Source organism: Lemur catta, chromosome 17, assembly GCF_020740605.2.
Source record: "Lemur catta isolate mLemCat1 chromosome 17, mLemCat1.pri, whole genome shotgun sequence".
Lineage (NCBI taxonomy): Eukaryota > Metazoa > Chordata > Mammalia > Primates > Lemuridae > Lemur > Lemur catta.
The window spans coordinates 25,933,706-25,947,233 of NC_059144.1; the positions used below are offsets into that span (position 1 = coordinate 25,933,706).

Here is a 13,528-nt window from a genome sequence, read left to right on the forward strand (position 1 = left end):
ATCTTAAAATGCTAAGCCCTTATCTAATTCAGTGGCAAGTAACAGTTTTCTGTTTCTGAACTTGTATAAATTATACTGCAATATTTGTGTAGAAGTTGTCATACAGTTGTCAAAAGTTACCATAAATGTTATAAATAGTTAACACTGTGGGGCACTTACTGTGTTAGGTACTGTGCTAAATGTGTTATATATGCATTATCTCAATTAATCCTGGCAATGACCCATGAAGAAACAGGCACAGAGAGATAAAGTCCTAGGTAATATCTAGAAAAGGGGCAAGATAGGGATGGCTCAGGGAATAGTAAAGCCATGACTGTCCATCACCTGAACTAGGATTCTAGGTGAGCTCTAGGGCTGAGTTATCTTGGTTGACCACTTAACCTTTATGTGAACCAACTTCTCTTACTCTAAACCAGAAGTCAAACAGATAATCTCAAAAGTCCTTCACACTTTGATTTTGTAATTACCTTTCTATTCAGGTAATGACTCAAAAATACAGTCTCATTTCCTCCATCCTTTGACTATAGTTTAGTTAGTCCACATTTTATGAATCCAATCAACAGGATACTGTAAAGAACAAAAATAAAAGATCTTTCTTAAAAGCTAGAAACTCCATTCTGTAGCTATCATTCCCAAATCTGACTCTTAACTTCAAATGACAATGACAGGAGAAAAGATCATACGACAACTTTGCACTGTGCTGGGGTGGGAGGTGTGGGAAAACAGAGACCACTGCGTAATTCACAAAAACATATCACCCATTTCCATCTTCTCTAAAAAATAGGAAATAATCTTTAAAAGGTTGTTATATAAACCCATTGCTTTATTATAGCCAATAAAAATTAAAGAAATTATGTCATTTTTCCAAGAAATTTATTACAGGCCGGGTACGGTGGCTCACATCTGTAATCCTAGCACTCTGGGAGGCCGAGGCAGATCGCTCGAGGTCAGGAGTTCAAGACCAGTCTGAGCAAGAGTGAGACCCTGTCTCTATTAAAAATCGAAAGAAATTAGCTGGACAACCAAAAACATATAGAAAAAATTAGCCAGGCATGGTGGCACCTGCCTGTAGTCCCAGCTACTTATGAGGCTGAGGCAGAAAGATTGCTTAAGCCCAGGAGTTTGAGGTTGCGGTGAGCGAGTTTGACACCAGGGCACTCTAGTCCAGGCAACAGAGCAAGACTCTGTCTCCAAAAAAAAAAAAAAAAAAAAGAAGAAGAAGAAGAAAAGAAATTTATTACAGACATGGAAGAATCACCAATTTATAGAAATCCTGCCAAAATGGTCTAGAGCTGTAGAATCTACATTTTACAAAGCTGGTCATCTAGCCTCTTCAAACCACATCTAAGGACAGTAGCAGAACATTTAAACATCAAGGAAGAGGCATATGTTCTGCTCAACACCACTTTGTGAAGTCTCCTAGGGCCAAATCACTTTACAGAATCATATTTGCTACCTTTATTCTCCAGAAAAATAATCCCCCAAAGACTCTGAAATAAAACCAGCTAAATTCCTGTATTACCTTTCTATTGTTGCCATAACAAATTATCACAAACACCACAATGCCAATTATCTCAAGTTACTACAGGCCAGAAGTCATGTGGGCTTGGCTGAGTCTCATAAGGCCAAAATTAAAGTATCCACAGGGCTGGGTTCCTTGCTGGAAACTCTGGGGGGAAATTTGCTTCCGTGCTTGTTTAGGCTGTTGGCTGAATAGAGTTCCTGCGGTTGTAGGACTGAGGTCCCCATTTCCTTGCTGGTTGTCAGGTGAGGCTGGCCTTTGCTTCTGGAGGCTGCCTGCATTCCCCCCTCCTGCTTTCCATGTGGCCCCCTCCAGTAATGGCAAGTTGAGTCCTTTTCATGCTTCTAACCTCTGACTTCCAGCCAGAGAAAGTTCTCTGCTTTTAAGAGCTCATATGATTAGACCAGACCAACCTAGGAAATCCAGGATAATCTTCTAATTTTAAGATCCTTAACCTTACTTGTATCTACAAAGTCCCTTTTGCCACATAACATATTCAGTTTCCAGGGTTTAGGGTACAGACATCTTAGGGGGCCATTATGCCTACCACAGCCTGCCTTCTGGCTTCCAAACATTCATCTCTCTCCTAAACGCAAAATACATTCATCCCATCTCAAGGTCTCCAAAGGTTACATACCATTACAACACCAAGTAGAAATCCAAAAATCTCATCTAACGCTCATCATTTCAAAAGTCCCAAGTCCCATCCTTTCATTCAGATGCTGAAGAGGCTCTGGGTATAATACAGTAAGTATAACTCCTAGGGCAGAATTCCTAAAAATACAAGTTATCTGTTCCAAACATAGTATGATGATACAGGCATGGAGTAACAGTTATAGATATTCCAGTTCAAATGGGGAAAATGAAAAGAAAATAGAGCCACCAGTTCAAAGCAGTTTCAAAATCCCAGCAAATTCCATTCTATCTCAAAGACTGGGAAAAAGCCTCTGTGGCTTTTAGCTCCACCCCTCTGGGCTCTTGGTTCTATCTCTAAGTCAACTTTCTTTTTAAATGAAAAGCAACACATTCACATGAATAGTTTTACCAACCTGCTTCCTGTTAGTACAGTTGGGGGGGGGGGTCTGACAGCCCTATTTAATTTCTTACTTTCTGTCTCTTTCAATCTAAACTAGCATTGTTTCTATTAGCATAAAATTCTCAAGAACCTAGTGGGCTTTGCAAGAATTTCACAGGGGTTCACTCCATTAGAGCCACATTCTCAAATAAATCAGGCATTGAAATCTCCTTAGCTAAATATCCAAGTCCATCACTTACGAATTCTGCTTTCCATAACCACAAGACACAACTCTGCTAAGCTTATCTGCCACTATGTAACAACCATCTTTTCTGCCAGTTTCCAATAACATGCACCTCATTTCTATCTGAGCCCTCACTAGCAGTCATTAACATCCATATTTCTATTAACAATCTGTTCTAGGCCTTTTCTATCATGCTACTCAAGATTATTCTGGCCTCCACCCACTGTCACTTCCATTTTTAGGTAATAGTACCCCACTCCTGGTACCAAAATCTATACTAGTGTTCTACTGCTGCCATAACAAAGTTCCACAAATGTAGTGGCTTAAAATAACACAAATTATCTCACAAATTCTGTAGGTCAGAAGTTGGATGGACTTGGCTAGGTCTTCTGCTTAGAGTCTCACAAGGCCAAAAAAAATCAAGGTGTCTGCAAGGCTGCATTCCTTGCTGGAAACTCGGGAATAATTCACTTCAAAGCTCATTCCAGCTTTTGGCCGAATTCGGTTCCTTATGGCTATAGGAATGAGGTCCCTTTGTTGGATGTCAGCTAGGGACTGGTCTTTGCTACTAGAGGCTGTCCACATTCTTCCTCTACTCTCCATGTGGCCCCCTCTAACAACGGCAAATGGAGTCCTTCTTGTGCTTCAAATCTGATTTCCCCTTCTGCCCATTTCTCTGATCTCAGCTGGAGAAAGTTCTCTGCTTTTAAGGACTCATGTAATTAAATTGGGTCCATAAAATCTAGGATAATTTTCCTATTTCAAGATTCTTAACCTTAACTATACCTGCAAAGTTCCTTTTGCCATGTAATAGATCCTGGGGATTAAGGTATGGACATCTTGAGGGATGGGGATGTCATTCTGCCTTCTACAAACCCAAACCCTATGTAAGGCTTTAAACTCAACTTCCTAAAGAAAATCTCCCCTTTCTTTAAGAGTATGTTAAGTAAAGGTGCATGTTCAGAGATAATAGTAAAAGCAGGACTCCCCCTGAAAGAGTGAGTAGGCAATAGAACTAAAAACAAATCGTGGAAAAGAAGTTGCCACCTGTTTCATCCTCAAATAGTAAGGCAATGCACCCATATAACTTAGAAATGAACCCATGCTTCCCCTTAAATTTGTGCGCTTCTTTTTCGTCTCTGTATTTCATAAAAGAGGACATAACTAGGCATGGTTTTTTTTTTTTTTAAAGTCACCTCATGGCGACCTAACTTTGTAATCAATTGATAAATCAATCTAAGCAAACTTCCAACCTTGCCATTCTTTCTTCAAGTCACACACCCTCCCCCACAATAGCAAATGAAAGCCAAGTATTTCAAAGTCACAGGACAAACCTCCCTTGGTTAAGACTGCAAGTGAACTTTTCAAAATGACATGGGGGAGAACTTCTATTGGACCTGGACTTTCAGCTCCAGGGCTACCAACCCAGGAAAGCCAAATGACTTATGACAAAACACTGCAAAAACTACAAAAACTCTGAAGCCCTGCCTACTTTAGATTCTTGACCATAAATTTTACCTAGAACGGAGGAGCCCCAAATACACCGGCCTAGTCCCTTTATTAAGAGTGACAGGTAAGATCTATTGAGCACTTATTACCCGCCAGGTAATAAGCACTTGACACGGACCGTTTTATTTACTGATCACCATAAACTTACGAGCTAGGAAATATCATCACCCCCTTTTTACAGACAGGAAAACTGAGGCTTACAGAGTTTAGATCACACAGCTGCAGTAACAGTGACTAGGGTCTCTGAATTTGGGAACCTAAGCAGTCTGCTTTTTAACTACTGGCCTTTACTGCCGCTCCTTAGATGAAATCAGGTCTTCAATTCTTGGAAAAATCTTTTCTTCCTAGTTTCCTTTTCATTTCCTCTCTCGACGTCCCATTCTCATAGAATTAATAAGTTCAAAGGTAATCAAGTCTTCTCAAATAACCAGCCACCTCCTTTTCAAAAGTCTTTCTTTCCTCCGCACAAAAGCAATAGCCAACAAGCAACTTTTCCTGACCCTGACTTTCCTTCCCCAAAACAAACTACAGAAGCACCACCCATTACCTGCCTAGCCTAGAAACGTTCCAACACCGCAAAAAATATACAACAAAACCCAAAACTTAAAAGTCCTACTCTTTCAAAAGGTCACCAACTAACATATGCATACTCTTAGCCAGCCTTTCATTCTACACACCTCTCCTTTTCTACCTAGGCTCCCAACTAGCCCTTAACTCCAACTGCACCTCCACCCGTTCTGCCCCACTTCGTGGTCCCCTCCCCCTTTCTCCCCAGTAACCCCGCCCTGGGTTCCCTCCACCTCGCACCCAGTCTGCAGGTGGGAAGCTCAGCCCCGCCCCGAGGGACCCCTAGGAAGGCCCCTACTCCAGCTGCCCTGCTCTGCGGGAGGGTTCACCCCCCTCTGCACAGCAGGCACCACTCCCTCTGCACCCTCCCCTAGCATGCCCTGCGGCCCCACCCCTCAAGCTCCCTTCCCCCCAACCCCCAGCGACCCCTTTCCTCCAAGTTGCCCCTAGTCCCCGCCCAGTCCAGCCCTCTCCCCCGCCATAAGCTGGACTCCGACAGCCGGTTCCCACCCTCACAACGGCCTCTGCCCCCAAGCTTCGCTCTCCGTTCTGGGGGGTGGCCCCGGGCCTCCCCGATGGGCTGCAGGGGCCTCGGCTGGTGTATGTGCGGAGGGGGGGCAGGGGAGGGCGAAGGGCCGCACGGGAGTCTGCTGGAAGTGTAAGGAGCGGCCGCGCCCTGCTGCTCCATCCTGGGCCCACCCCCGCCCCTCAATGACCTCGCCTGGCGGCTCCCAAGGTACCTGTGGTGGAAGCGGCAGCGGCGGCGGCCGCTCTCCCCTCTTTTCACACAGACAATATGGCGGCGGCGGAGGAGGAGACACACGGCTCGGCCGCCAGCCGCAGGGACCAGAGCGAGGCTTCAGCTGCCGCTACCGGAAGCGGAAACCCCCTCCTGCTAGGAGGCGGGGCGGAACTGCTTCCGACTCCGCCCCTGGCAGCATCTAGCTGAGTGCGGCCATGCTGGGATGTCCTATCGTATGCTGGGGGTTCAGTTCCGCTCTAGGACGCAAAAAGGAAGGAGTTCTCAACGAAAAGCGAATAACGAGACCTGCAACAATGAAGCGCATTTTACTGCAGTACCTGTAGGAACTGACGAGAGAGAGAGCATGAAGCTCCCACTAAGCGAGCAGTTGGTTTGACCCAAGCTAAGATGGCGGTCCCTAGGTTTTCCGCACCTCACCGGTCTGGCGAGTCCCACCGGCCTACAAGCCGGCCCCTCCTTTCTTGAAAAGAACCATGCGCGACCTGCAGAGCTGTAGAGCGAAGCATTCTGGGACCTGAAGTCTCTCCTGCTCTGACCCCTAGTCCAGGATTAGGGTTCCAGCAGCACTTTTTTCCTGCTCAAACTTGGAGTTCGGAACAAGTGAACAAAAGCTGGACCCCGGGAGGAGCGTGGTGCAGGAGTCTGGGAAGTGACGATACCAGCCCTGAAGAGACCGAGGCCCAATGCTTTCCTCCTACAGGCGTCCTACCTAGAGCTGCCCATCCAGATTATAGTGTTTTCTCCCTTTGATCTGCACCCCCCCACCCCCCATCCCCCGCCAACCCGCCCCACTCTCCTTGCCCGGGCTACCTTCCCAGTCACAGGACACTTTCTACCCATGCAGACCTGATCACGGTCTCCTCTTGGTAAACATCTCCCATGGCTCTCTCTTGTGCATCAACGATAGCTCAAACTCTGCTTGACATTCAAGGCCCTTCATAATTTGTTCAAAACTCTCCATTCCAGCCTCGTATTCTGCCACTCCCCTCTCAAATTCCCGATGCTACCACCCACTAAAACTGCAAACAATTCCTGGAACTTGGCTGGGTTGCCTCCCTCCCGTTTGCACAGGCAGTTACTTCTGTTACTGTCACCTCATAGGCTGGATAACTTCTGTATGTCTATTGAACTAGTTCAGGGGTCCTTTCCTCTGGAGATCTCTCCTTTGAGCTACCCTAAACCCAGGCATCATCACTCAGCAGCCTGAGGTCCCTAGTCTGCCTCCTCTACCAGACTGTGAGCCCCCAGTGGACTGGGCTGAGTCTGATGATCACCGTATCACTGCAAGCCCTGCTAAAAGCTGGTGTGTGTGTTAGCCTCACCTCTGGTGGGGCAGAGGTGTGAGGACTGGAACAAGGGCAAGGAGGCTGGGTTATTTCTGTACCAGCCATTATTCAGAGCTGCCTCAGAATAGCTACCTGTCTCACAGATGGTCCTCTGCACCCTTTCCAGCTCTCATTTCACAGTTTGTCAGCTGACGGGCACCTCTGCTCCCAAAGAGGCACCTCCTCCCATGTGAGATGGGGAGGGTAGTGGCTGCAGACATATAGCTATGGCCTCAGGAAAGTGGCTGTGACCTCTTCTGAGTGACAGGTATGTGGCGTTTGATCACAATTGCCTGAGAAACCACAGCAGTTGTTCTCTGAGTGCCATCAAGCTGGTCATTCCTCCTCTCTGGGCCTCAGTTTCCCTACCCATGGACTGAGGAGGTGAATTATGGGGAAGAAGGATAAGAAATGTGGGGGAGGTGGGCAGAGCATTCAGGGCATGATGAGGAAGCTGGGTTTTCATATGAGTGGAGTGGGTATTTACCATGGTTTTGTCATACATTTTTGATGCTCTCAGCCCCCTTCCCCACTGCATCAGTTCTTCATTCTTCTACCCAGTTCTGGCCTTGATCCATGACTTGGTTCAGAGGGCTCACCTAGGTACACCTATACAACTCTTTATACTCATGCAGGACACAGTTGAAACCCAACCCCTGCCATCACCCAGGCCAGCCTGGTATAAGTCCCTGGTCTCAAGAGGCTTCCTGTCTCCAGTGTTCACCTAGTTATGGACTTAACACTTATCCTTAACACATCCTCTTCCTGACCCCCTACATCACAGCTCTCAGGCTAGTCTTCCTTCAAACAACAAAAGCAGCAGCAATAGCAACAGTTAAGATGTTGAGAGTACTTGTACTGTGCCACACACTGAGTGTTCATCATCTCATCTAATCCTCAGATCAACCTGATAAGGTAGGAAACAAAAGTGTCCCATTGTACAGATAAGGAAACTGAGGTTCACAGGGATCACAGGCCATGCCCAAGGTCACATGCAGGAAATGGAGCTTACATTCCAATCTGGGCCATTGGAGTCTTAATGCACTGTTCTAAGAACCTAAGTGTGTCAGCTTTCTATTGTTGCTTAACAAATCACCCTAAAACATAGTGGCTAAAAACAACAATCATTTATTTGCTTATGTTTGTGTGGATTAGCAGTTTGGACACAACTCAGCTGAGACAGCTCTTATCTGCTCCACGTGGTCTTGCCTGGACTTCCACATCTGCAGTCAGTTAGCAGGTCAGCAAGCTGGCCAGTCCTGTTGGCCTCATTCGCATGTCTGGCAGTTGGCTGGGGCTGTTGGCTTGAGTGTCTTGGTTCTCCTTTAAGCGTCTTCTTTTTTTTTTTTTGAGACAGAGTCTCACTTTGTTACCCGGGCTAGAGTGAGTGCCGTGGCATCAGCCTAGCTCACAGCAACCTCAAACTCCTGGGCTTAAGCGATCCTACTGCCTCAGCCTCCCGAGTAGCCGGGACTACAGGCATGAGCCACCATGCCCGGCTAATTTTTTTGTATATATATTTTTAGTTGGCCAGATAATTTCTTTCTATTTTTAGTAGAGACGGGGTCTCACTCTTGCTCAGGCTGGTCTCGAACTCCTGACCTCGAGCGATCCACCCGCCTCGGCCTCCCAGAGCTAGGATTACAGGCGTGAGCCACCGCGCCCGGCCAAGCGTCTTCTTTAGTATGTTGGCTCAGGCTTCCTCATATGATGGTCTCCAAAAGGAAGAGAACAAAAGCAGCAAGGTTTCTTGAGACCTAGGCTCAGAAGTGCTATAGCATCACTTTTCGCTGCGTTATGTTGATCAGCCAGTCACAAGGCCAGCTCAGACTCAAGGTGGTGGTGTCAAAAAAGAAAAAACAGCAAAAGTAAAACCATATAGAAAAAGACACTCCCTCAGCTCAGATATCAAAGTCATAACGCAAAGAGCCATGTGCATAGGGATGGATGGAATTGTGGCCATCTTTGCAAACATTGTATCGCATTAAGTAACCAAATGAACTGATTAAATAAATTACAGTACAGCTAAACATGGAGCTACTCACAGCAATGAGAGCTAGTATTTTCGGGCACTTAATATGTGTCAGACTCTGTACAAGATGGCTTACATCTATGAATTCATTTAAGCCTCACAAGGGGCTCTGTGTAGCAGGTACATTTTTATCTCCATTTTAAAGATTAAGCACACCAAGTCTCAGGTTAAACAACTAGTCCAAGGTCACACAGTTAGCAAGTTATAAAGCCATTAAAAAGAATGAGGACAATATCATGGAAATCAGTATCATGACATGGAAAGCTGCCCCTGACATTCTGTTACATGATAAAAAGCAAGAGACAAAGCAGTTGTTTGATTGGAAGACATTTAAAAAGCACATTAAAAATGGGTAGATATATATGTGTTACATAGTTTCAGATAAATTCAGGAAGAACTTACCACAAACTATTAATGACGCTTATCTCTGAAGAGGGGAAGGGGAGGGAACTTTGCTGTAAACATTTCTGTCTGCATTCTTTGAATTTTTTTTTACAGCAACCATGAATTTTTATTTCAATACCCAATAAAGAAGAAAGTGTTTTTAAAATGTCCTTCCACTGGTCTTTCATCTCCGTCTTTTTCTATTTAGTTTTTCATTTTACTGTTTTTTCTTTTTCTTTCTTTTTCTTTTTTGATACCACCCCAGCCCAACCCCTTATCAATTCTGGCCTGAAGTTTCATGATTACCTTGGGGGCCCCTCCTCCCTCCCTCTGTAGCACATCCTGCTCACTGCTGCTGGAGGAAAGTATATTAACCACTATGTTCCTTTCTTGCTTAAGAGTTTTCAATGGCATTGCATTGCCTACACAGAAAGTCCCAACCCTTTGGCCTGGTGTACAGGGTGATTGTAAATTTGACTCTAACTTGATTGGATTCCAGGTCTGTTACTCACTAGCAGTATAAACTTGAACAAATTATTAGACTCTCTGAGCCTCAGTTTCCTCATCTGTTAAAAAAATGAAAGAAAGGGAAATAAAGAGGATATAGCATTACATATCTTGTGGTAAATTAGGTTACTATTCCAGTGACTATTCACTTTTTCCTCCAGCCAGTTGATATTTCCTTGATCAATTGATATTAGGCTTGGCCATATGGTTTGCTTTGCCCAGTGGAATGTAGATGACAATGACAATGTGCAAGTTCCAGCCTAAGCTTTAAGAACTCTCTCATGTTTTCAATTGTCCCCCCCACCCTGGAATTTTCACCTCTACCATGAAGGGCAGGTCTGTCATTGGAACATTACCTCTTTTGAAGCAGAGCCCTGATCAAAGCTGCTGTAGGCAAGTCTGAGATAATAGTTTTGTACTTTTGTATTTTAGTGTTTAGTATGTATTAGTCTTTTATGAGTTCCCTCTCTCTTTTTTTTTTTTTTTTGAGACAGAGTCTCGCTCTGTTGCCCGGGCTAGTGTGCCGTGGCGTCAGCCTCTCTCACAGCAACCTCAGTCTCCTGGGCTTAAGCGATCCTACTGCCTCAGCCTCCCGAGTAGCTGGGACTACAGGCATGTGCCACCATGCCTGACTAATTTTTTCTATATGTATTTTTAGTTGGCCAGATAATTTGTTTCTATTTTTTAGTAGAGACAGGGTCTCGCTCTTGCTCAGGCTGGTCTCGAACTCCTGACCTCGAGCAATCCACCCGCCTTGGCCTCCCAGAGTGCTAGGATTACAGGCGTGAGCCACCGCACCCGGCCCGAGTTCCCTCTCTTTTGAATGACAGGAAGCTAAACAGGTAGGAAGAGAATGCTCTGTCTCGGTTTAGGAAAGCAATAGCTTCCATCCAAACTCCCAGCATCAAACAGGCTAGTCCCAGAATAATAAAAACCATGTGTAGCAGACTTGAACTGGAGCCAACCAGCCCCAACAGAGCCCAGCCAAGATCAGCCAAACCCAAATGACTACAAATAAGAGAGGGAGAAATTGATGTTTGCTTTTGCATGCCACAGAGTTTTGGGGTGGTTTGTTATACAACATTATTATAGCAATAGCTAACTGATATACCTACCCCATAGGGCTTTTGTCAGGATTAAATGAATGAATACAGTAAAGCCCTTAAAAATATGCTGGCACATAGCAAGGGTGCAATCGATGTGAATTATTATTATTGGGGGCACAACTGTGAGCAAAACAGACCAGGTCCTTGTTCTCAAGGATCTCACATTCTGTGCAGAGTTGTATGGGGTGTCAGCTGGTGACATTGCCGGGGAGAATGGAGCAGAGAAGGGAGAAGGGAGTGCTGTGGTGAGATTTCAAATGTGGTCATCAATGAAGCCTCACTGGGAAGGTGAAACTTGAGCAAACGCCTGGAAGAGGGGAGGCAGGGAGCCAGAGGGCATATGGGAGAAGACTGATCCAAGCAGAGGGAATTAGGATGGGCAAAGACCGTGAAGTGGGCTCTGCCTGGTGGATTTAAGGAACAGTCAGTAGATAGGGTGGCTGAGCCTAGTGAGTGTGGGGAAGACAATGTCTCGAGATTCGCAAGCGGCTGGATCATGCACAGCCTTGTAGGCCATTGTGAGGATTCTGGCTTCTCCTCTTAAGTGAGGTGGAATATACGGAGGGAGGCTTTTAACCGGAGGGAGGGCAGGACCTGCTTTGCATTTTTTCAGGATCTATCCAGCTGCTGAGTATAGAATAAACAGAATGGGAATGAGGGCTGAAGCAGGGCGACCAGGTAAGAAGCTACTGCCGTAGTCCAGATGAGAGGCGGTGATGGTTTGAACCAGTGTTAGATTCTGGAGTTCTTTCAAAAGGAAAGCCAAAAGGACTTGCTGATAGATTGGGTATGGGATGTTGGAGTAAGGAAAGAATTGAAGATGACACCTCTGGCCTGAGGAACTGAGAAGAGGAATTTGCCAGTAACTGAGACGAAGAAGCCCACAGGGAGAAAATTTTAGGGGGCAGAGGGAGAAATTAGCAGTTCCATTTGGGATTTGTTAAATGTAAGGTAACTGTCAGACTTCCAAGTGCAGATGACTAGTCTGACATTAGATGTATTAATCTGAGCCCAGGAAGGAGGTCCAGGCTGCAAATGTAAATTTAGGAGTTAGGTCCTGAATTGTGTCCTCCCAAAATTCATATGTTGAAACCCTGCCCCCCAATGTGACACTATTTGGAGATAGGGCCTTTAAGGAGGCAATTAAGGTTAAAAGAGGTCATAAAGATGAGCCCTAATCCAATAGGACTGGTGTCCTTATAAGAAAACAAAGGAGACACCAGAGCTCACTCTTTCTCCACTCTGGTGCACAGAGGAAAAGTACACGTGAGGACACAGCAGCAAGGCAGCCATTTACAAGCCAGGAAGAAAGCCCTCACCAAAAACTATCCCTGACAGCACCTTGATCTTGGATTTCCAGCCTCTAGAACTGTAGGAAAATAGATTTCTGTTGTTTAAGCCACATGGTCTGTGATATTTTGTTACAGCAGCTTGGGCAGAGAAGTACAGAGTCATCAACATAGAAGTGGTTTTTAAACCCATGAGACTGGGTGAGATTGCCAAGGGAGGACCAGGGACTGAGCCCTGGGGCAGCCAACATTAAGAGACAAGGAACCAGCAAAGGAGTCTGACAAGGAGCAGCCAGTGTGGTAAGTGTCCTGAGAACCAGGTGAAGAAAGCATTTCACTGAGGGAGTATTGATCACCTCTGTCAGATGCTGCTGAGAGGTCAAAGAAGATGAGAACTGAGAGCTGATTTAGCAAAGTGGAGGGCATTCCTGCCTTGACAGGAGTTTAGGTAGATTGGTGAAAGCAAAAGTCTGACTGGAGCAGGATTAAGAGAGAGTAGGAAAAGATATAAATGCAGACAGGAAGGACAGAAGGGAGGGAGGAAAGAAAGGAAGGAAAAAAGGAAAGCTCCTTTTAAGAGTAGAAAGCCAAGTAATAAGTGTAGAAGAATAGGATTTAGAAAATTACCATTTGTCAATCACCATAGGAACAATTATTTTAAGAGAGAATCATTAACAGATACCCCAGTAGTATAATAGATTAAAGTTTGATTGGAAATAGGACATTTGCTTAGTCTTAGAATATCTCCCCCCAAGATATTTATTTATTTATTTATTTATTTATTTATTTTTTTTGAGACAGAGTCTCACTTTGTTGCCCGGGCTAGAGTGAGTGCCGTGGCATCAGCCTAGCTCACAGCAACCTCAGACTCCTGGGCTTAAGCGATCCTACTGCCTCAGCCTCCCGAGTAGCTGGGACTACAGGCATGAGCCACCATGCCCGGCTAATTTTTTTGTATATATATTTTTAGTTGGCCAGATAATTTCTTTCTATTTTTAGTAGAGACGGGGTCTCACTCTTGCTCAGGCTGGTCTCGAACTCCTGACCTCGAGCGATCCACCCGCCTCGGCCTCCCAGAGCTAGGATTACAGGCGTGAGCCACCGCGCCCGGCCTAAGATATTTATTAAATGCAAAGGGTAAAATAGTAACTTTACAGTGGAGAAACCCAGTAGACACCACATCAACCAAGTGGACGTCACAAGTAACGGGGAAATTGCCACCATGTGCCTTCTGGGATGACACCTAAGAGGGCACAGCATCACGT

The 13,528-nt window shown here is 45.4% G+C and overlaps 1 protein-coding gene across 4 annotated transcripts in view; it reads right to left on the reverse strand.

Annotated features, from left to right (window-relative positions):
* Positions 1–5,747, reverse strand: part of CSNK2A1 (casein kinase 2 alpha 1) — a 50,142-nt gene extending 44,395 nt beyond the window's left edge. For 2 of the 4 annotated variants that reach the window (XM_045529535.1, XM_045529534.1), the window contains exons 1-2: positions 5,598–5,721; positions 468–567 (exon numbers count right to left, since the gene is read on the reverse strand). The gene's annotated coding sequence lies outside the window, so the exon portion shown is untranslated. Of the gene's footprint in view, positions 1–467; positions 568–5,597 lie in introns of all 4 variants that reach the window. The other 2 variants (XM_045529532.1, XM_045529533.1) reach the window with 2 other exon arrangements.
* Between the last annotated feature and the right edge of the window lie 7,781 nt (positions 5,748–13,528).